Here is a 24,346-nt window from a genome sequence, read left to right as displayed (position 1 = left end):
CAAGGAACTTGAGTTAATAGAATAACACTTCGTAAATAAATAAAAACGGCATAATATACATGCAGTTAACATCCCTTTAATGTTGTATTTATAAGGTATGGCTGTGTGACCATGTGCTCTTCAGTATCCAAGAAAAAAACACTGGACAGACTCAAGTGGGGTGAAAAAAGGCTAAAGTTTGAGGGAGTTTCCTTGCACCCCTCCTGGGTAGGGGTTCCCTGCAACAGTCTTAGTATGTCCCTCCAGCCTCTGCCACACAGCCAAGCCTAGGACCGAAGTCTTTTTATTATCAAGGACAGAAAAAATAGTCAAACTTACTAGTCCTGTGTCAGACCCAACTTCCTCCACCAGGGCTCTGGCCATTCAGTCACTACAGAAGTCCAAGGCTGTCTCTTCCAGGAAAGGAAGGAGGGAGGGGGGCAAAGGATGAAAGTTCTCTACTCCTTCCTTGTCAGTCAACAACTGAGCTGTTGTCTTCAGTTTTTAACTGCTCCTTAATTACCTGATGATGAGTGGGGGGTGGAGGGGGTAGGACAGGGCACAAAAACCAGCCCATTAACTCTGGCTCACTGTGGGGTTGGTATACCCGATCCCAGGCTGATTTTAAAATAATCTAGCAAGTACAGGAAACTTGATGATTGTTTAAGTTAAGCAAGTTATATTATCTTCCAACAGACTAACTATTAAAAAAAAATCTAAAATGATGTGTTGCCCCTTGGGAACAACATTACAGAGAGTGCAAATCCCCCAGTCTGGTCTTCCTCTTCCCACAGAGCACAAACCAACAAGTAGTACCTAGGGAGATTTTTCCACATGTTAGGGAATTATGTGACAGACACTGTCATGGAGGTTACAGTCCCATATTTTGTGCCTCCCACACCAGATCTGCTACATCCAGGGGTGAAAGCAACTTAAAGGACTTACCGGTACGCTGGAGTCCTGAGCGGGGGCATGGCCTCAACCGGAAGAGGCGGGGCCTCAACCGGAAGAGGCGGGCCTTCACATCAAGATTTAAAGACTCTGGGGCTCCAGGCTGTGGCTTGGAGCCCCAGGGCCTTTAAATCACCCCAGAGTTACAATCCGCAGAGGCGGCTGGGAGCCCCAGGGCTCAGGGACAAATTAAAAGGCCTGGGGCTCCGGCCGCTGCTACCGCAGTGGAGCTCCGGGCCCTTTAAATCGCCAACAGAGCCCTGCTGCCGCTACCCAGGGGCTCTGGCAGTGGGCTCAGGTGGTGCTTTAAAGGGTCTGAAACTCCCCGCAGTGGCTGGAGCCCTGAACCCTTTAAATCACCGCCGGGGAAGCTGGTCCAGTACGCTGGACCGGACCGGACCGGCTTACTTTCACCTCTGGCTACGTCTGAGTCTTCTCCACTTATGTCCTATCTAAAGTGAAGGAACTCTTGGAAATTGCATTTAACACTTTTGCAGAATGTATAGGATCACATATACATAAGCAGCAGGCCAGCCTGTGCCACTAATGACCGAATAATAAGCTCTTGTAAGGGTACAAGTGGTATGCAATATATTTAGGTGCACAGTGGGTCCACATTATATTTGGAAGGACATTAGCAAACAATTGTGAATGTAACTTAAAATATGTATTGCTAAGCTCATGAATTCCACAATGCTGACATAACTGTATTCTACTTCAGCTCAACAGTAACATTTGAAAACACATACTGAGTTGTCTTGTACACTGTTGGGTGATATAAAACCCATTAGCCCTTCCTGTTCACTACCATTATCATTCATTATCTACGACATTAGACTTCTTTTCTATGTCTTAATGGATCAGATAGGATGCTCAATCATGACACCATGCTGCCTTTCACTCAGTAGTTGAGTATTGTCAGCACAGTAAGCTGAACACAACTGCAGCAGAGAAAACGATTTACAGAGAAAATACTTTCTTTTACTCCCAAATGGTCCTTCAGAAGGGGGGGGGAAGCTTTGGTTCCCTCCAATTCCCCTTTACTTATCTAGGAGATGAAGCCTTAAAATATGCTTTTAAGAATTCAGTGTTTGAGAATCCAATTAGTTGTGTGCTTTTTTTTTAAAGTGCTTCAATGCAAGGTTGGTCTTTTTATCGCTAATCAGACTGAATGATTTGAGAGGGAAACTTGCCAGGACTGGGTGAGTAAAGTGCTATTTTCCAGGTTCATGTATTGTGATGTGATTTAGCTACTTAAAATTCAGCTAGCTCTAAAACACTTTTTAATTCATTTTTACCTCAGATGAAGAGTCCTCTCTGTAAAGGTGTCTAGTGTGACTCATGACTGTGTGCCAACCCTAGGGCAGACTGTTACAAACCAAGGCACAAACCCCAAAGTAGTTGTGTGGTCTAAACTTGGATTTCACCAACCAAGTATCAAGTGTGAACTCCTCAAGCACTATAACAACCTTAACAAGGAGTCACAGACAGAGTGGAGTGCCCAAGGGGACTATCTTGCCACCTAGGCAAGCTTGCCTTTGTGATAGATGGTCCCTTACACCAAAAATCACAATATTCAGGTTACTCCCAGTCCCCATTAACCAGTCACTTACCCTGGGTCAGTAGTACCTCAGATCTCAGACCAAAGGTAACCCTTGTAGCCAATTCTATAATACTAACTAAAGATTATTAACTAAGACAAAGGAGTTATTTACAAAGTGAAAGCAGGTAAACATAGACCTACTCATTTGTGTGTGTGAAGTTCCAAAAGATAATAGAAGCTGCTGTAATATGCAACCTTAATGTCCTTTAGGGGTAACCTTGGCTAAGCAGCTTGGGGATCTCTTGTTTAAGATTAGAAATATTGCCATCTCCAAATTCCAGGCAGCATAGTGATACAATTCCTTTTGGGAAGGCATTTTTCTTCCCTTCCCCCAGAGTTCAAACTGATGGAATACTTATCCATGCCTCTCCATGAAGGTGTACAGGTGTGTGTGTGGGGGGGCAATCAACACAATCTTTATCCTTTGTTTCAATGGCTCATTTGGTTTCATGGGCCTTCTTATGTGCAGGACCAGCACACTGTATTAATTAATGCTTCTTTCCTGTTTGAATTATACAATTACAGAAATTTACAATGCAAACACTCAACATAATTCAACATAACTTTATACCATGGGCTACAGATGCTACAAGTGAGAGCAATACATGCAGAACCCTACAAGCATTTCATCAAGTCTAAACACGTGCTTATCAACTTAACATTTAATTTAATGATGCTAACACACAGGTGAACCAGACTGGACTCCAGCTATGTGTTTGCCAGTGATGGCCTTATCATTAGCTGGCACCTGGTCTGGCAGAGTCACAATTCCTTATGCTGCCAAACTCCAATCATGACTAACACCCTATTCTCAGCAGGGAGATCTTTGTTGCTACTGTGTGTATGGGATGAAAGATAGAGAAATTGCCCACCAGAAGCACCTATTCCCACAACACTGACTAATTCTGATGTAATCAAAATTGATAGAATTTTGAAATTCAGGATGTGAACATTTCAGAAGAACATACTGGGTCAGACCAATGCTACATCTAGACCAGTAGCTTGTCTTCTGACACTGACCACTGTCAGATGCTTAACAGGGAATGAAAGAACAGGGCAATTTTGAGTGATTTATCCCTGTCATCCAGTCCCAGCTTTTGGCAGTCAGAGGTTTAGGAACACCCAGAGCATGGGGTTGCATCCCTGATCATCTTGGCTAATAGCTATTGATGGACCTATTTTACAGGAACTTATCTCATTCTTTTAAAAACCACATTATAGTTTTGGCTTTTACAACATCTCCAGGCAATGTATTTCACAGGTTGACTGTGCATTGTGCAAAATACGTCCATTTCTTTGTTTAAAACCTGCTGCCTATTAATTTCATCAGGTGACTCCTGGTCCTTGTGTTATGTGAAAGGGTAAATAACATTTCCCTATTCACTTTCTCCTCACCATTCATGATTTTACACATCTCTATCAGATAGACCCCTTTAGTCATCTCTTTTCCAAGATGAATAGTCCCACTCATTTACTCTTTCCTCCTATGGAGGTTGTTGCATATCCCTAATAATTTTTGTTGCCATTCTCTGGACTTTTTCCAACTCTAATATATCTTTTTGATGGGGAGACCAGACCTGCATGCAGTATAAACATGCACTATGGATTCATATAGTGGTATAATGATATTTTCTGTTTTACCTATCCATTTCCTAATGCTTCCTAACACTGTTAGCTTTTTTGACTGTGGCTGCTGACAGAGTAGATGTTTTCATAGAACTGTCCACAGTGACTCCAAGATCTTTCCTAAGAAGTATCAGCTAATTTAGATCCCATCATTTTGTATGAATAGTTGGGATTATTTTACCACCATGTTCATTAGTTAGCATTTACCAACATTGAATTTCATCTGCCATTTTGTTGCCCAGTCACCTAGTTTACTGAGATCCCTTTGTAGTTAAATCCATAATTGAGTTCAGTCTTGAGTAATTTTGTATCATCTGCAAATTTTACTACTTCACTGTTTCCCACCCCTTTTCCAGATCATTTATAAATAGGTTGAACAGGAACAAGTCCTCCTACAGATCATTGGGGGATCCCCTATTTACCTCTCTCCACTGTGAAAATAATAATTTTATTCCTCCACTTTGTTTCCTGACTTTTAATCAGTTATTGATCCATGAGAGGACCTTCCCTTTCCTCCTATAACTGCTGACTTTGCTTAAGAGCCTTTGGTGTGGTACCTTGTCAAAGGTTTTCTTAAAGTCCAAGTACACTATATGCACTGGATTAGCCTTATCCACATGTTTGTTGACCTCCTCTAAGAATTCTAGTAGATTGGTGAGGCATCATTTTCCTTTACAAAAGCTGTGTTGAATCATAGTCATCTATGTGTCTGATAATTCTATTCTTTACTATAGTTTCAAACAATTTGTCTTGAACTGAAGTTCGGCTTACTGGCCTGTAATTGCTAAGATTGCCTTTGGAACCTTTTTTTTTTTTAATGGTTTACATTAGCTGTCGTCCAGTCATCTGGTACAGAGGCTGATTTAAGTTAGTAGTTTCGCAATTTCATATTTGAGTTCCTTCAAAACTCTCTGGTGAATACCATCTGGTTCTCATGACTTATTACTATTATCAATTTGTTCCAAAACCACCTCTATTGACACCTGACTCTGGGACAATTCCTCAGATTTGTCACAAAAAGGAATGGCTCAGATGTGGGAATTTCCCTCACATTTTCTGCAGTGAAGACTGAAGAAAAGAATTCCTTTAACTTCTCCACAGTGGCCTTGTCGTCCTTGAGTGCTCCTTTAGTATCTTGATCATCCAATAGCCCCACTGATTGTTTGGCAGGCTTTCTTCTCCTAAAGTATTTAAAATATTTTCGTATCTTTTGCGAGTTGCTCTTCAATTTCTTTTTTGGCCTGCTTAATTATACTCACACTTGACTTGCCAGAGTTTATGCTCATGGCTATTTTCCTCCATAGGATTTGACTTCCAATTTTTAAAGGGTGCCTTTTTGCCTCAGAATGCCTCTTTTACTCTGCTGTTTAGCCATGCTATCATTTTTTTGTCCTCTCACTAGTTTTTTTTCTTTGGGGTATACATTTAGTTTTCATACTTTTTCCGCTTGTGACTGTTCCTTTTATTTTCCATTTAACTTGTTTCCTAATTTTTGTGTAGTTTCCCTTTTTGAAGTAAATGCTACTCTGGTGGATTTCTTTGGTATCTCCCCTCCCACACACCCCTCCCCGACACCCACACACCAGGGTGTTAAATGTAATTGCATTATGGTCATTATTACTGAATGGTTCAGCTATATTCACCTCTTTCACCAGATCCTGTGCTCTATTTAGGACTAAATCTAGAATTGCCTCTCCCTTTGTGGGTTCCAGAACTAGCTGCTCCAAGAAGCAGTCAGTGGTGTCTATTTCCAATTTCATTCTGAAGTGACATGAACTCAGTCAATATGTAGATAGCTGAAATCTTATTACTGTTGGGTTTTCTGTTTTAGTAGCATCTCTAATCCCCTTGATCATTTCACAGTCACCATCACTATCCTAGTCAAGTGGTCAGCAGTATATTCCTACTGCTATACTCTTATTATTCAAGCATGGAATTTCTATCCCTAGAGAGTTTATGGCACAGTTTTATTCACTTGAAGATTTTGACTATATTTGACTTTTTTTCACATAATGCCACTCCTCTGACAAGTGACCTACTGTCATTCCTTTACATTTTTTCCCCTAGTGTTACTGTGTCCCATTGATCATCATCAATCCACCAAGTTTCTGCGATACCTGTTGTATCAATAGCCTAATTTAATGCCAGGCACTCAAGTTCACCCATTTTAGTATTTAGACTTGTAGCATTTTTATACAAGCACTTATAACATTTTTCAATATTTAGTTGTCTGCCTCCATATGATGTAACTGAATGAGACTTTTTCATTAGACTGTTTCTCTTCAGTTCCTATCTGTCCTTTTTACCAGAATATAGAGTATCCTTTATTTAATAAAATCTCCCCTAAGGAATGTGTGTCCAAACAGTGTACTTCTCTGAGCCTGTTGGCTCTCTCCCCACTCCCCCAAGGGTTCTTAGAGTAAGAACTGCTCTGCCCTTTTCAAGGGCAGACAGCCACAAAATAGTTCCACTCTTCCATAGCCCTTACCACAATATCACTAGATTGTTTGCATCACATACTCAGCACTGGATCATCTATCAGTACTGTGCTTCAGTGTTTTTAATCTCCATTCCTGTTTGAGAAGGAACGAAGAGACTGAGGCCCCAATCCTGGACATTTTTACATATGTACTTAATTTATAGGCCTGCCTGTAATTCCATGGACCTGTCTGGGACTATTCACATGCTAAAAACTAAGCATGTATATAAGTAAATGTTAGTAGTATGAGATCCTTGGAAAAGGAAAATAGTGGTGAGGCCAAACAGAGGAGCAAAACCCAGGGATGATGCAATTCTTGTATTACTCCTGGCCACAGAAATGTTGATGGGTTAGTTCATGTGCTTCCTGAAAGTTCCTTGATTATATTAAACGGCATAATGGGATACTATAAATCAGGAAGTAATAAACTACTTAGGCTGTTTGCCATTTATAAATGTCTTTTTTGCATTTACTGTGAAAATCATAGATTACGACTCAGGGCACAAGAGGAATTAATGGCATAAAAACTTCTACTTATTATGAAATCTTGATATCAAATTCCTTGTGTCAGTTCTGCTTACTGCTGTGTACTGTATGCATTTTCTCAGCAGGTAGAAAGAAAGAATTTTCTCTACTAGTAACAGTGTTAATGAACAGATGGAATTTTAGGTAAGCATGTAGGCAGGGAAGGCTTAGAAATTCAAGCAATCAGCTATCTGTCTGAAACTGTCATACTGAAAAGAAGATGGACTCTTGCCGGATGATTAAGTGCATGAGGAGCTGCAATTTAAATATAATGTTTTTTCTCTTCCCAAAGCTAGAAAATAAGCAGCAATATTGAAATGAGTTCAATGAAAGTGCTGAAGAAACTACACAAAAGTGACTTTACAAACAACTCGAGTCTTATGAATTTTTTTAATGAATCTGGGAACACAGCGTAACTCAAACATGATTTCATTCTGTTTTTATGAAGTTGTTGCTATTGTGTTTTTTTGTTTCTCCCCCTTTCCTTATGTAACACCTCAATTCCCACAGTCAAGCATTTAGGTATTAGTTGTTTTGCACCCTTTGCTTTGGAAAAGGCCTTATAAGCGAACATCTGAGGTATATTTCTTCACCTCATATAAACAAAGTATCTCTTGCTACAGTAACCCTTGAGAAAAGAAGGGAAAAGGATTATGGCCTCTACCTCTTTATAATATGTATAACTTGTGGGGGATAGGGAGAGTAGTTTGAGGCACTAGTTGGGCTGTAGTTAGTTGTATTATTCCTCCTTCCCAGCATGATCTTTAATGAAGCACAGGGAAATGAGGAATGTGTGTAATGACACAGACCAAAACAAGGAACTGCTATAGGGGAAGACAAGACAATTGAATTGTGGAGGAAAAATGCTGATTTAATGTGTTTAATTAAAACAAAAATAAATAAAAAAGCAACACTCTGTTTGTTTGTATTGGTAAAAACTATTGTTAAAATGCTCTTATAAACCCTTTCCTCTCTTCTTTCATCTGTCTCTTTATAATGTAAGATTTTTGGGTTAAGGACTACCTTCTCTTGGGTTTAGAAAGTGCCTAGTGCATCTTGGGTATTAACACACTCTGAATGGTTTGGTTATCAGACTGAACGTGTTGGTTTAAACTAAGCTGATTGTATTCTTTTTCATTGACAAACTGAGTTAGAAACCCTGGAAAACCTTCATGTAGATTATTGTCATCATGAAAATGTGTGCTTGACAGATAAACCGAAGTCAAATAGCTGAATACTGTAAAATGTTATAAATGGTCTGAAGTATTATGTATATTAGTAAATAGTAGACAAAGTTTACCAATCCACGATGGGTAAAAAGAAACCTTCACATTTGAGATCCAAGGAATCTGCATCCATGTAGTACAAGAATGTTACTCAAAATGTTTTCCAGCATATTTTATTGTTTCACACTTTTAATTTGATTGTGTGTCATTCCTTAGTTGTATGCTGTGTTCATTTTGCCCAGATTCTTTTTGTTCATTTTTTTTCATTCTTCTTTATGGATGTAGAAACCAACCAACCAACCAAACCAAAACAAACAAACAAAAAAACTAGTGTGAACATTTGTCTTGAATTATTGAGAAGCATGAAATTGTGTTGTTCATTTTCTTACGAGTCAAGCATAGAAGGCTCACACAGGCTCATGTGTCTAACCAGATTGTAGTTCAGTGAAAACAGAAAATTAAACATCAACATCTATGCACAGGCTTATGCCTTTTTTAGCTCTTGTTTTTACATAGTTTCAGTACGGATCCTCCATCTCTTAGTGGCTCTGGTTAGCGTATCACTTTCCTCCTGAGTGTCATTAATATACATGGTGGTGTTGTCATGGTATAAGAGGTGTAAGATGCAACAATTGTCTGACATTCTGAACGCAGTTCAGCAGATCCAGTACAAGGCGTAGCCTGCATTATACACATCAAATACTAAGCATGTCGCCTCTGCAGGAGCCCTCAGGTCACTTGAAAATGACAGCCAAATTTGACCAGCTAAAGTTTACCTTTTAAACATAAGAAATGTCGTGCCTTTACTGAACAAGAAATATCTGAGACACAGTTTGAGGCACTTCCAGCACTTCACTTGTCATAACAGACAATACACATATGAAAGCACTATCCTATTATAGGGCTCTAGAGTACAAGAAATTATTGTTACCAATGTGTTATGCCATCAAATTTGGACATTTAAGATTTTTTTCTAAAGGACACTACACATGAAAAAAATCAGACATTTCTCATTCCTGGAAATCATTTCTTGGTGCTGCATGGAGATTTTACAAATCAATAGCAAGCATATGAGGCCACTGCAGTAGCAGTTTAGTCAGACATTCCCATTCCTGTATGAGTCCACTACATTTGATGAAAAAGTAATAACAATTGATAGAAAAGACAGTTAATCCCCTGATGTGTTTCTAATACATGAAGGGTGTTTCCATTGACTTCTGTGAGCTTTGGTTTGTGTTCTTACATATGACAATTGACCTGGCATACAGGTGTTCCTTAACAAATGTTGAAGCTCAAGGTAAAGAGAATTTATTTTTACTATGTATTTCATTGGTCCATTTTTGTGTATTTTGGTTAAAAAAAAAAATGGGTAGCCAGAAATGTGTAGCTTAATTTGCCCAAAGAGTGGCAGCACAAGTCCAGTTCAGTTTAATGGAAGAGGCTGCACGTGTCACTGAAGTGACAGGTGACTACCTGAGAGCGGGAGCTATTAACATAGTGGTAGAATAACTGAGGAGGTAGCCGCATGTGTGTGTGTGTGTGACGACTGAAGGAAAGGAAACAATCTATAATGCAAGAAAAGGAATAAAAAGCTATCATTTGTAAATGGGGCTGAAACAATACTAGAACTGTACAGTCAGATGCTTATTTCAGTAACTAGAAATACTGTGCTATAAAAATTCCTGTGAATATTTCTTGTATTCCTTATTTTCTTTTCTTAGGTGTGATATGTCACAATACAAGCTTTTTGGTTTTATTGACCTTCTTCAAGAGAGTCTGAGAATGTATCTTGCTATACTTTTGGCTGCGAAAAATGAATGTCCCCTTGGCAAAGCTGAAGGATATCATTTTCCCCTTTAAAATTGTCACAAGCCTCGTAGTCTTTCCTTCTCATTCAGCTAAGTGATGTAGTTTAAAACTTGTTCTTTAGGTAAAGACATTAGCTTATCTTTTTTTAAAAGCTTGCCATATGTTTATTTTACTGTTCCAGGATAATGGAAGGCATGGATAGTATAGAGGGAATAAGTCACACACTACATACACACTTCCAAGTATTACAGCTAGATCATGGGGGGAAAAAAAGCATGAGAAAGAATTGGTGTAGTATTCCATAGGAGTCTGTGGTATGAACTTGAATCAGCTGGGCATATCTTTTAGCATTCTGTGACTACAATCATTTTAGCATTACAATATTATGGAAAGATCTGTATTTACTCTTCAAATGTTTTGTTAATCTTCATTAAATCATCTAGAACACTCCTGTATTTGATATAGGATTACGATGAAAATCTACTTTTCTTGCTATGAATCCAATAACAAAACCATTGTCCGATATAGTCTGTTTTGTAGCTATGATTGTTGGCAGATATCCCTGGTGTATGTCTAACTACTCATCTGTGATTTTCCGCTGTGTTTTCTTCTTTCTGATTCAGTTACATACTGTGTAATCTGACTAACTTGCATATTCACTGGATAATTCATGGCAAACTACATGTTTTCCCTTTCTCATTATCAGCCTCGTTATCTATATTTTACCTTGAGTTCCTGTGACAAGGAGACATGTCCTTGCATGGGATTAAGGTGATCAGGACTGGGTGCTTACACAGTACAGGACATTGAATTTTATGACAGGGTTGATGACCATGTGGCATTTAAAATGAACTGCTGTTATAAAATTGGATTTGGCTCATTTCTAATTTTAATATTATTGGTTATGAATAATATGTGAAGAAATGCAATATAGTCCTATAGCTGCTTTTGACAGAGTGAAGAGCCATTTCAAACCTTCCTGGGCAAACCCTGCTACTAGCCTGAAATATGGCACACACTCATCGTAGTGCAATTGATTTAGGAATTCTAAAGCAGAGTGGACTAGATAATAAAACACTTAGCATCTTCATTGGGAGCAGCAAGTGTTCCAGAGGCTAAATATGCCCGTTGGGGCCTTCCGTGCCTGGATTTCTATGCAGATATTCATGGTACCTTAGAGGTCTAGTGGGCCTACAGGCAGGGGTGGCAGGTTTGTAGAAATTTTGGTGGTGCCCAGAACCTGCCCCCACCCCCCCAAACTCCGCCCCCCAAACTCCACCCCCCCCGCCTAAGGCTCTGGGAGGTAGTTTGGGTAGGGGGAGGAGGTCGGGGGGTGTAGGCCCTGGGCTGGGGTTTGGGGTGCAGGCTCTGGGAGGGAGTTTGGGTGCTGGGTGCAGGCTCCGGACTGGGGCAGGGGTGCAGGAGGGGGTAAGGGGTGCAGGCTCTGGGAGGGAGGTTGGAGGGGATGCAGGCTCTGGGAGGAAGTTGGAAGTGGGAAGGGGTGCGGAGGGAAGGGGTGCAGGGGTGAGGAGTTTGCGGTGGGGCTGGGGATGAGGGGTTTGGAAGTGGGCTCAGGGCTAGGGTAGAGGATTGGAGTGAGGGCTGTGGGGTGCATGATGCAGGAGGGGGCTCAGGGCTGGGGCACAGGGTTAGGGTGCCGAGGGATGAGGGCTTTGGCTGGGGCCAGGGATGAAAGGTTTGGGGTTTGGAGAGGCTCAGGGCTAAGGTAGAGGGTATGGGTGCGGGGGGGAGGGGGGAGGGCTTTGTCTGGGGCTGGGGATGAGGGGTTTGTGGTGTTGGAGAGGCTCAGGATTAGGGAAGAGGGTTGGGGTGGGGGGGTAAGGGCTCTGGCTGGGTATGCAGGCTCTGGGGTGGGGCAGGGCTGGGGATGAGGAGTTTGGGGTACAGGCAGGCTGCCCCAGGGCTGGGGCCAGAGAGGAGGACTCCCCCCCACAGCCTTCTCTCCACCAGCAGCAGTGAGATTTGGGGGAGGGGTCACCCTCTCCCCCTGGGAGCATGCTCACCCCGCACCACTGTCACCATACATGCTCCTAGGCACCCTCTAAGATCCAGGAAGCCCCCTTGCCTCCCCTGTGGTGGGTGCTGGGGTGGGGGGGTCTGCCATCACATGTGCGCCGCCTTCCCTGCTGCTGCCCCTCACTGTAGCCTAACTGGGGGTGACAGATGGGGCTGCCCCTTGCCCAGCATGGGGCAGGAGCAGTAACTGCGGGTGGGGGGGGGCCCTGTGCTGGTGGAGGGTCCTGCTGGAAAATGTAAGGGTTTGAGGTAGAAAGGGAGGGTAAGGGCAGCCTGCCCTGCCACTGGTGGATGGGGGGCGCTAGGACCCTGGAGCAGCAGTTGATGCCAGGAGCCGGCAGAGTGGACACAGGATGCATCTGCAGGGGAGAGGCAGGGAGCCGGGGCCCCAGGGTGGGCGTGTGGGGGCAGCAAGTGGGGGCCGGGGGACACTTGGGGGAGGTGTGTGGCGATGGCAGGCGGGGCCGGGGGAGAGACTCAGCCCCAAACATTGGTGGAGCTGGGCCCCCGGACTCTGAATATTGCTGGAGCCTGGGCACCATAAAACTTGCTGCCCCTGCCCACAAGGCTAGTGGGCTTTCTTTGGGTCTTCCTTCAGAGCACCTATTTATTCTAGCTACAGTTACTTGTATTCCACTCGCAGATGTATATGAAGAGTCTGGGTTCTCTGGTTAAGATGGTAACAACAGTTATCTCTTTTATAGCGACTTGATAGGATGTAGCCAATCACTTGTTGATGGTATTGGACAATGCCGCGAGGTGTCATGAGGAGATCTACACAATCGAGGGTCAATCTACCTTCAGTATTAACTCTACTATGTATATTTTATACAGTATTCTGAAGAGTTAATTAAATAGTTAGGAAATACTCCCACCAATAAAAAAACTTTTTTTAAAAATCCAGTTAAGGTAACTTAACTTGATCACTTCCTTGCTTTTAAGAAACCTGCTTTAACATGCACATGGTGCAATACATCAATCAGACACTGCCTCTCCACAAGGAACTCTCATTCCCAACAAATAAAGAAGCTCACTACATACACCATATTAGTTTCATTAGCACTTTGAGGCATCCTTTAATTCCAGCCTCACCAACCTTACCATACTTACAGGAGACTTATGGGCACCAGTTAAGTGCATAAGTTATTTTTCATTTGTGGGGTAAATCAGTTGCCTTAATTGCCAGGAGTCCAAATGTGCAGGCTTTGGAATCTCAGAAAAAAACAGTATTAAATAATCCTCTAAAGGTAATCTATTGGTTTTTTTATAAATTACGGTTCACACTTGGGATCTGATTTCTTGTGGGTTGTCAGAGCTATAAACAAATTATTTAAACTATACAGCTGCAAAGGAGGCATTCCCACCTTTTCACTGACATAGGGCAGGCATTTCTAGACTAGAGTTCTCCAGTTATATGACACTTACTTGGCGATAGGTCCATACTGAAGTGTGTCTGTCTTGGGTGTTAGACAGGAGTAATCTTGGGGGGCAAACACAACATATGGGAAGACAGAAGAAAACATGGCTTGTGGGAGGTTCTTTTTATAAAACAGCTTTTGTGAAAGCTGCCCAGAAATTTAGAAGGTTGGAAGTCAGAAATAGATTAACAAGCAGAATAAAAATGGGATGATAAAGCTGTATTATCATGTGATTGGAACAATAAAGGAACATAGCACTGGATGTCATCACCTGTAAATGGTATATATTTGTTTAGAACATAACTGTGTGTAGTAGTACCTGAAGTTGAGGGCATGCTATATAGTTTTAACTGCCATTTGGGATGACTGCCTTGCTTACCAATGGGAACGGAGTTTACTTTCCATGACTATTCATTCCTTGCCTATTCTGCTTAGAACTAAAACCATTGTGTCAGATGTCATGATGATTTTTATTATGTGTAGAACTGTCCCCTGGGTACTGTACTGGGATCACTAACTTGTTTAACACAGGACCCCAAATGTAACCATCTTTTGGTAACTGCTAGTCATTTCTGATTTAAATCAGATTTGAACTAGTAACCTAGAGATGAAAGGTTCTGTAGCCCATTACCAATACCCTTGTACTATCCAGCCTTCCAAGATTTACAGGATGAAATTCTGGCTGTATTGAAATCAGTGTTAAGACTCCCCTTGATTTCTGTAGGTCCAAGTGAAAGTGCTCAATACATTGCTGTATTCATGGACTTCCTGCAATCAAACAGACCTCCATTTTTAAGTCACATTTTGTAATGTGTATTTCTTTTTTTTAAGGAAGTGGATGAGCTCTGCAAAAAGAAAAATAAAGCAAGATTTTAATTGACTACCAATTTTAATTTGTAGTGCATTAAACAGAACTGGAAAAGTGATGAAAGTACAATCATTTTGTAAAGAGCTTTTTATTTTGTGTAAGTAATTGTAGAACTAGAAGACTTTAGAGTAATTTCAAGGGACTATATGGTTAGTCACTTAAGTTTGTTCAAATCAAGAGACTTACTTGCATAGTAGAATTACAGAATACTGAATAAATATGTATAGAGGAGTATCCCATGTTTTTAATAAGGACAAGCAGGACTTGGATTAGCTCAGCCCAACTGGGAAGTGGGCAGAGAAGCCAAGAGAAGACAAAAAATTATGGCTCCTCTAGACTTCAAGTACAAAGACGTAACTACCTGATAAAAGTAGGAATGGAAAAGAACACATTATTTGTAAAGAGAAAAATGACCACATAAACCTTTTCTATCATAAAAAGAAGCCAAATATTTGTATGATTGTAATAAGAATGTTGGGATATGATTGAATGCATAGGAGTTTGGGAACATAGCAGCCCTGTTAATTATTCATGCCACTGAAATTATTTCAAAGGTTTATCATTCTGCTATACACATCCTTTCAGCTTTTAATTTAATAACGTATTAGAGACCAAGTGCTCAGTTCAGGAACAGCAGTTTTGAAGGTACCCAGGTTTGCATCCTATGGTATTTGCACACAAAAATGTGTCATGAACCTGTAAGAATCTCACTTATTTTTGTAGCCCAAGTGAAGAGAGAGGTTTCCAAAATGTGGTGACTGTGAGCTAGTGGATAACAGCCAGCGTGTACACAAACATTTATTATCAGGAAAAAAACAAAGTTAACATGGACTATATGTATATCCCAGCTAAGACTTTTTTCTACCCCAAATAAACTATAGGCCTCTGTGACAGAAGCCATTTAAGTAACAAATAGTATCCAGGCTGCCTCAGTTCTTGCTAAATGAATCTTACTCACCTGTGACTCCTTAAATTAGCCATATCTAGGCTGGTCAGAAACCAATAACCACCACAACTATCAGGAAGTAGTTAAGGGATTCAGTGTCTTCCTTGCTCAAGCTAAGAAAAACAAACAAACCCTAAATACAACCCTATCACGTGCTCTTCTCTGCAATAAGAACGTCTACTTCTTTGAGCCAGGGAAAAAGGAAAAACTAGACAGAAAATCCCTCCCACCGTAAGTAATACGGGGTTCTTGTCATGTTAGCTGAGCCACCCGCAACATCCCCCAGAGAACATTTAATCCTTTAAATAGGGAAAGAACAATTTTTCCTTTCTGCTAAGAAGGAGGGTTGGAAAAGTTAGCCACCTGCTGCTCTAAAGAGAAGGAAAGGGGCATAAATCTTTTCTGTATCCTTCTGCATTACCTTCACTTGCTGAACTTCCACAAGAGCAAGGACTTTCTATGCAGAGAAGGAGCTACAAATTAAATAAAGAGCCATCCTCAAGCTAACATGGAGGGAAAAGAATAGAGCTGCCACCACATCAGGAGCTCTGGGGTTATTTAACCAAAACAAACTAACACAGTTTCAAGAGCTCCTCTCCCCTGGAAATCCCCGAGTTCTAAATTCCAAATAAGTAAAAAGGAATGTTAAGAATTTCTAAAGCAGCGCACCCAGTCATGTTCTTCCCAAGGGCAAAATTTGGCCTTTTCCATTTCTGTATGACAAGTTTCACAGCAAAATAGTAAAACTCTTCCTTTGTCAGTTGTTTCCCAGTAAACAACTTAAATGATATGCAAGCCTTGTCCTAAGTTCTAGGAAATGAAAAATAAATCCTGCATCCTGGACCTTACCTAGGGACCCAGATATTCTCTTGAAGCTGATAGATGTCTATAGTGGTTATGACAGCTTCTGGGAGGCCACTTAGGACCATGTCTAATAAAAGTTAGCGTTAAGTATGTATGCATTGTTATTAATACTGAGTGTATACGTGGTTGAGAGGAAGAGGTATGAAACAGTCAACGGACCTTTCTTAGTAGGTAGGAGGAGAATGAAGGCAGGGAATTGATTGGTTTTGCACAATGATGGGAAGGAGAAAATAGATGGATCTGATGTTTCACTACCACCACTGATCTCCAGAGGAATATGTAATCTCTAAATGAACAGAAAAGTATGCATGTGTAGTTTAGCTCCAGAAATCAAGAAATAGCAAAGTTGAGGTTTCTTGAAGAACATTTTCTCTGTCCTGTGTGCAGGTTTTGCAAAAGTCTTTCATTATATGATCACTTAATTTTTCTCCAGTTATCCAACGTACACTCATGCATTTTTTCTTACATGTCAGATACACATGTGGTATACTTTGTTAATATACATGTGGTTAATGTGGTATACTTTGTTGTTCTTTTATACTTATATATTTGCCAAGTTTGTATTTGATGTTTTCTCTTGGAGGAATGTTGTTTTCCATTTACTATCAGAGAACTCTATAGGAAGAGATGTGCATAGTCTGAGGATTGCAGCAGACAGGTTGACTTGAAATGAACAAATTGAAAGATATGGCACAATTAATGAACAGCCATAGGAATATTAATACCTTAAGATTGAAAGATAAACTAGTAGATCTGTTTGCAAAAAGAGAAAATCTCTGAAGATGGGGAAAATAATTATCTCTAGGTATTTCAGCTGCCTGGGTACTGAGAAGGAAAAAACTGTGGAAACACTCTGGCAGGGGAAATCTTACTGAATTCAGTAATCTCCTTACTAAAACCATGTACAAAACTAAACTGTGGTATCTAGACGATATGGTGGTTTTCTTTCCTGACCATCCTAAACTGTTAAGTGCTGTTATTTTCTGTTAAATAACTTTCTTCTACCCAAGAAGTGGGTTTATTAGTGGTGGAGAAACTATTCATGTAACTAGGTAGGCTTAGATCATCCCCTCTGGAGGAAAAACCCACAAGAAAGGATTTGGGGAGGAAATCTCAGTAAGAATCCCCAAACAGCCTTCCTTCAGCACTGTTTGGACAGGGCCATTGGTGTTTGCCCACAGTCCTCTCTATGAAATATGCAGCAGGAACTACCTCTCAAACCTGGCAGAGTCCCAGGATCTACAAAATACCCAGGTTATCCACATGCAGCCCTTGTGTCTCCACACATGGTCTGGCCCCAGGTCCAATCATACTCTTTCTGGCTGTAGTTGCCCCAGGAGCCTTTTGGAGGTATGGCTTAGTGGAATACGGACAGAACATCCCCAGACTATCATCTTTCAGGCTTAAGCTTCACGGAGATGGAGTGGGAAAAATTAGTTTCTCTATCATCCACTCAGTCTCTGACTCCTTCAGACCCACAGTATGCCCTCTACAGGTTTAGAGCTCCATGAAGGTGGCTGACCTCCAAAATACGCCTCCCCCAGTAAATGAGAGATCTGTGTGCAGAGTCCAAACATAGTTCTGGCAAAAGCAGTGTGCTCCAGACCATCATTATTTGGGACCGCTGAAGATGAAATCAGCTATATAAATGTAATCATCTCATTGTCAAATAAGTGAAACTCAGCTCTTGGAAAGAATTCATACTGTCCTGAAAATGTTAATTGGAAATGAATATTTGTATGAAATAAAATCCCTTATAGAAGAGAAATGTAGATATTAGATAAAGGAAAAATTATTAATAAGCCACTAAAATCAAAGACCAAGAATAACAGAAGAAATAAAAGGAACAAAGAATACGAGGGAAAAAAATCAAAGCATAAAAATTAGGGCTGTCAAGCAATTAAAAAAATTAATTGTGATTAATCGCGCTGTTAAACAACAGTAGAATACCATTTATTTTAGATATTTTTGGATGTTTACTACATTTTCAAATATATTAATTTCAATTACAACACAGAATATAAAGTGTATGGTGCTCACTTTATATTTTTATTACAAATATTTGCACTGTAAAAAACAAAAAAAATGTTTTTCAATTCACCTCATACAAGTACTGTAGTACAGTCTCTTTATCATGAAAGTTGAACTTACAAATGTAGAATTATGTACAAAACAAACTGCATTCAAAAATAAAACAATGTAAAACTTTAAAGCCTACAAGTCCACTCAGTCCTACTTCTTGCTCAGCCAATCACTCAGACAAACAAGGTTGGTTACAATTTGAAGGAGATAATACTGTCTGCTTCTGGTTTACAATGTCACCTGAAAGTGAGAACAGACGTTCGCATGGCACTGTTGTAGCTGGCGTTGCAAGATATTTACGTGCCAGATGTGCTAAAGATTCATATGTCCCTTCATGCTTCAGCCACCATTCCAGAGGACATGCTTCCATGCTGATGATGGGATCCTCTTGATAACAATCCAAAGCAGTGCGGGCTGACGCATGTTCATTTTCATCATCTGAGTCTGATACCACCAGCAGAAGGTTGATTTTCTTTTTTTGGTGGTTTGTAGTGTAGTTTCCACATCAGAGTGTTGGTCTTTTAAGATTTCTGAAAGCATGCTCCACACCTCATCCCTCTCAGATTTTGGAAAGTACTTCAGATTCTTAAACCTTGGGTTGAGTGATGTAGCTATTTTTAGAAATCTCAGATCGGTACCTTCTTTGCGTTTTGTCAAATCTGCTGTGAAAGTGTTCTTAAAATGAACATGTGCTAGGTCATCATCCGAGACTGCTATAACATGAAATATATTCAGAATGTGGGTAAAACAGAGCAGGAGACATACAGAATTGTACCCAAGAAGTACAGTCACAATTTCAATTAACACATTATTTTTTTAACAAGTATCATCATCATGGAAGCATGTCCTCTGGAATGATGGCTGAAGCATGCAGAGGCATGGGAATGTTTAGCATATCTGGCATATAAATAGCTTGTAATGCCGGCTACAAAAGTGCCATGTGAATGCCTGTTCTCACTTTCAGGTGACACTGTAAATAAGAAGCAGGCAGCAGTATCTCCCATCAATGTAAACAAAGTTGTTTCTCTTAGCGATTGGCAGAATAAGAAGTAGGACTGAGTGGACTTGTAGGCTCTAAAGTTTTACACTGTTTTGTTTTTGAGTGCAGTTATGTAACCAAAAAAAATCTGCATTTGTAAATTACACTTTCACGATAAAGAGATTGCATTTCAATACTTGTATGAGGTGAATTGAAAAATACCATTTCTTTTGTTTATCATTTTTATAGTGCATATATTTGTAATCAAAAATAATAATATAAAGCGAGCACTGTGCACTTTGTTTTCTGTGTTGTAACAGAAATCAATGTCAAAAATGTAGAAAAATATCCAAAACTATGTAATAAATTTCAGTTGGTATTCTATAGTCATAAGTGCGATTAATCACGATTAATTTTTTTTAACCACGATTAATTTTTTTCAGTTAATCGCCTGAGTTAACTGCAATTAATTGACAACCCTAATAAAAATGCGAAGAATATTGTAACTGAGGAAATTGTCAGAATTGTCAAACACACCTAGTGTTAAAGGAAGGATAGCCCCATTTAAGAATTACTTGTGGGATTTAACAAAAGACCAAAGCTAAAGTACTAGTTACTGAATAAGGAGACTAGTAGGGAACACCTTTCGGCTCTTGTCCTGGAGCCCTAAAGAGGAAGTGCTGTTAGGATGAAGAAGCAGAGAGTAAGAAAGCTACCAATGACTCCTGTGGTTTCACAGTTGCTGCAATCTGGTGACCTGCCTGTTTTGTGTATCTTAATAGCTTCACTCTTGAGAGAGCAGTAAGTTATCGTGAAACCTGGACCAACCCTGACATTTGCAGAAAGGCTATATAAACTGCCTCCTAACTCCAGTATTTGGTGGCCTGGAGGCTACGCCATCCTTCCTACCTTGTCAATCAAGAGAAAAAAAATCACTGGAGCCAGCAGAGCAGTCTAGGAAATAGTAATCTATTTTCAAACACAGGGAAGGAGAAATAAAGAATAGGGGGAAAAAAGGTTGTATGAGGGGATGGAAAAAGGGTGGTGTTTTCCCTACAATAAAACACTAAGCTTGAAAAAGAAAAAAGAAAAAAAACAGGCTCACAAGAATGGGTAGTGACTAGAGAATTTTAAATCCTTGAGCCAGTCACATTCCTGATAGCCAGAGCAGCACGCTGGGAGGAGCATCCTTAAGATACGATTATATTTTTTCCCTCCAGTTTGGGCAGTGCATCTTGCTGAGCACTTTCTATTGGGATATTTGGGTTTAGTATTGACAAAGGGAGAGGCATCCACATTTAAAAATGTACTTCTAAAACAGATAAAGTATTTATTACATTAATTTAATAGCCTTGAATAATATTCCGATATAATCTACAACCCATGTGGATCCCAGCCTCTTTGGGTAGCATCAAGTGCTACACACATCTTTGAATTCCCATCTCTCATTCAGTGCTGGTCCAAAAGCTGTCTTAGCTGCCAATCGGCTGTCACCCATAGCCCTTTTCTTTGACAGCTGTTACAGGGCAAACAGTATATGTCACTGGTAACTTATTCACTGTTAAGTGAGGTTGTAATAGGCTACATAACAAAAAAACTTTAGACTGTAACACATCATACAGGGCAGCAGCTTTTCTTTAAGTAGGCTCCCTTCTCAACAGCCACACTCCTCCTTTCTGTAGTCACCACAAAGTGTGTGGCATTACAGCCTGGAGGTGATTGTGGATGGTAGACACTGTGATGGCCCAAGTACTGGGGTGGAACTCACAAGACTTGGATTCTATTTCCAGCTCTGCCTGTTGGGTGATCCTGAGCAACTCACTTTATCTCTCTCTCTGCCAGTTCCCCCTGGAGCCCCACTATTCCTGTAATATCTGGATAGTGACACTGACCTCCCTTTAGATCTACTGATGAAAAGTGCTATATCAGAGCTAGGTGTTGTAATTCCCCTCTGTGCTGTCTCTTGGCTTGGTCTGCATGCACTTACCACCCATTTGCTCTCTTCTACCGGCCATGTAATAAAGGAGAATATTGAGCTCGTTATATGGGAAATCTTAACAGTTGGCTGAGGTATGGACCTCTATTAAGTGTAAACTGGCAGTTTTCTGAAGCAAAACATAAACCAAATGACTTTAAAAAGTTAGGTAAGATGATTCAAAATGCAGATACAACCTGGTTTGAGCTGTAGATATGTGTACAAATGGCATTGAGGCAAAAAGAACTAATATTTTGAAGAAGATATCCAGAAATCCTATCTGGTGTCTGACAGATATGAAATGTACAACAATGCTTTTCTCTGCTAGTGCCAGGTGAATCTGTAATTTGTATACAGAGAGAAAATGTTCAGTTATCTCAAAGGTTCAGGGCAGTAAATTGGGCATTTATGATCAACGACGTTGAATTGGGGATAAAGATTAATTGTGTAGGACACATGCTCTGGAGCTGATTAACCAACAAGATTAGCTAGACTGATGGAATTTTGGTTGCCATTAAAAGGTAACCAAGGTAACAACTGACATAAAACTCAAATAATTTGTTCACACACACACATACACACACACACTCAGAGTTTGACTTTCCACTTTTCATGTGCTAAGATAATGTGGTTGGCTTGAGTTCACAACATTGTAGAGGTATGTTTAACATTATAAAGGCGGGCTTTTCATTTTCATGCAAAAAAACCCAACAACAACCTACTACACTTGCTAAATGAACCTTTTTTAAAGTGGGGAAAATATGTGCGAGTCTAAAGGTAGACAGTGTCCCTTTTATATATTTTTATGAGTGCTTCAGAGGAATCCACAAACTGTGTGCTGGGTGAAATACTGGCAGGAGAAAGTACAGATCTGAATGGTAGTAAAAGCGATAGCCGAGGAAGAACAAAACAAACAAGGAATTAAATGCAACACTACAGCCTGTCCTCAGCAATAATTACGAATGGGAGTTCATCCCATGTAAGGAGGGAATGATACATCCTAATCAAAGGTTTAGGTCTGTCTTACTTTTTAGATCTGTTGGTCTTATCAAGCAAAATTCTATTGGCTCTTCAGTGGAAGTTTTGACAGATTAAGCAAGTCAGGATTTTGCCCTTAAATTCAAAAACAATAGAGAAGCATTGGGATGAATTAAGCGATTCCACTATAATAATTGATAATCTGAACCTTCCTCCTCCCCCCCACTTTTCTAAACATTTAAAAGTTCTAAATATTCTGCCTTTTTTAAAGAATACATTCTACATTTTTAAAAAAAAGAAAAGTACTTGTGGCACCTTAGAGACTAACCAATTTATTTGAGCACGAGCTTTCGTGAGCTACAGCTCACTTCATCGGATGCATACCGTGGAAACTGCAGCAGACTTTATATACACACAGAGAATATGAAACAATACCTCCTCCCACCCCACTGTCCTGCTGGTAATAGCTTATCTAAAGTGATCATCAGGTTGGGCCATTTCCAGCACAAAGGGGGGGTGGAGGGTGAGAAAACCTGGATTTGTGCTGGAAATGGCCCAACCTGATGATCACTTTAGATAAGCTATTACCAGCAGGACAGTGGGGTGGGAGGAGGTATTGTTTCATATTCTCTGTGTGTATATAAAGTCTGCTGCAGTTTCCACGGTATGCATCCGATGAAGTGAGCTGTAGCTCACGAAAGCTCGTGCTCAAATAAATTGGTTAGTCTCTAAGGTGCCACAAGTACTCCTTTTCTTTTTGCGAATACAGACTAACACGGCTGTTACTCTGAAACCTACATTTTTAAAAATTCTGTCTAAGTGCATACGTGGCTTGACTGAAAACACTTTAGCAACCCTTTGGCCAGGAGATTACTAGTCTGCTTTTTTCAGGCCTAACGAGTTCAAGGAGCATTTAACTTTTGGCTGAATAACTAAACCTTTTCCACATAAAACTGGTATAAATCAGGCTTACCGGAAGTCATTAAACTGATCGTGACAGTAATATATTGTACTGTTTCACTCAAACACAAATTAATATGTTCATATGTGTAAAAGAAAGAAGTTTGTCTGAAAACAAAACAAGTACTTTTGATTAAACAAAAGTACAAATAAATAAATAAAAGTTACAAATAAATGCAGTTTCACAAATAGGATTCCATGTAGGTACGGGGGGGTCATTCTACACAAAGCAGCTTGCAGGATTGTAGCCAAAGCTTGGTAAGATCAGTAACCCCTCCCATAATTTAACTTCAAGCCATTACAGAAACTAAATGAAAAAAGGTCCGGGGGAGGGAGGGAGAAGGTGGAGAGAAGAAGAGGTAGGTTGAAAGACAAAAACAAACAAAACTCCACAGCAACACACAGATGGGCGAAGCTAACATTTCAGCAGAAGACTTACAGCTTCAGGAGAGCAATTGCACTTGTACTCCTCCAGCCTTCAACCCAATAGACTAAAAGGACATCATGCTTCCCAGCAGACATCAAGTCAATTAAGCAGGAAAAAAATGTAAATAAGATTACAAGATGCTAATGAAAATAAAGCACAAAAAAGGTAACAAATGCAATTTATAACTAACTCAACATTTTACAATTTCTAATTAAAATAAAATATCTTATGCTATAATATGTACCTTCTCAAAAGATTTTACAGCACAATAAGAACTCACGTTAAATTTGTCTCTCCAGTCCATATAGTTGCTTAGGATTTTTCCATTCTTCTGTCTTTAATGAAGCCTTCAGTTAAGTGACTGGGGATGATATCCTGCCCCCACCTAAGTCTATGGCAAAACTTCCATTGACTTCAATGGTAACTAAGCAATGGATCATCTGGTCGGAGATTTTGATCACTTGATGAGGATGATCAGGGAATCACCTGACAAAGGAGTCTGGAGGTTATAAAAGAAAGGGTCTTACATTGGCAATTTTAGAGAGAGAGAGAGGAAGAAGAAACCCGAGAAAGTCCATGATTTGTAGGAGAAGCTATATGTTGGAGAGTAGGGG

General features: G+C 40.1%; 1 protein-coding gene and 1 long non-coding RNA gene across 2 annotated transcripts in view; one reads left to right on the top strand and one right to left on the bottom strand.

Annotated features, from left to right (window-relative positions):
- The window catches only part of SNTG1 (syntrophin gamma 1), a 516,894-nt gene that overhangs the window by 146,679 nt on the left and 345,869 nt on the right, over positions 1-24,346 (top strand). The gene's annotated exons all lie outside the window — the stretch shown is intronic.
- Positions 1-24,346, bottom strand: part of LOC311517284 — a 34,396-nt gene that overhangs the window by 7,094 nt on the left and 2,956 nt on the right. Inside the window, exon 2 of the long non-coding RNA XR_014710653.1 lies at positions 24,013-24,231. This is a non-coding gene — a long non-coding RNA (uncharacterized lncRNA). The remainder of the gene's footprint in view (positions 1-24,012; positions 24,232-24,346) is intronic.

This window comes from Lepidochelys olivacea (genome assembly GCF_965140295.1).
Source record: "Lepidochelys olivacea isolate rLepOli2 genome assembly, chromosome: 2".
NCBI lineage: Eukaryota > Metazoa > Chordata > Testudines > Cheloniidae > Lepidochelys > Lepidochelys olivacea.
This window is presented reverse-complemented; position numbering and strand designations above follow the sequence as displayed.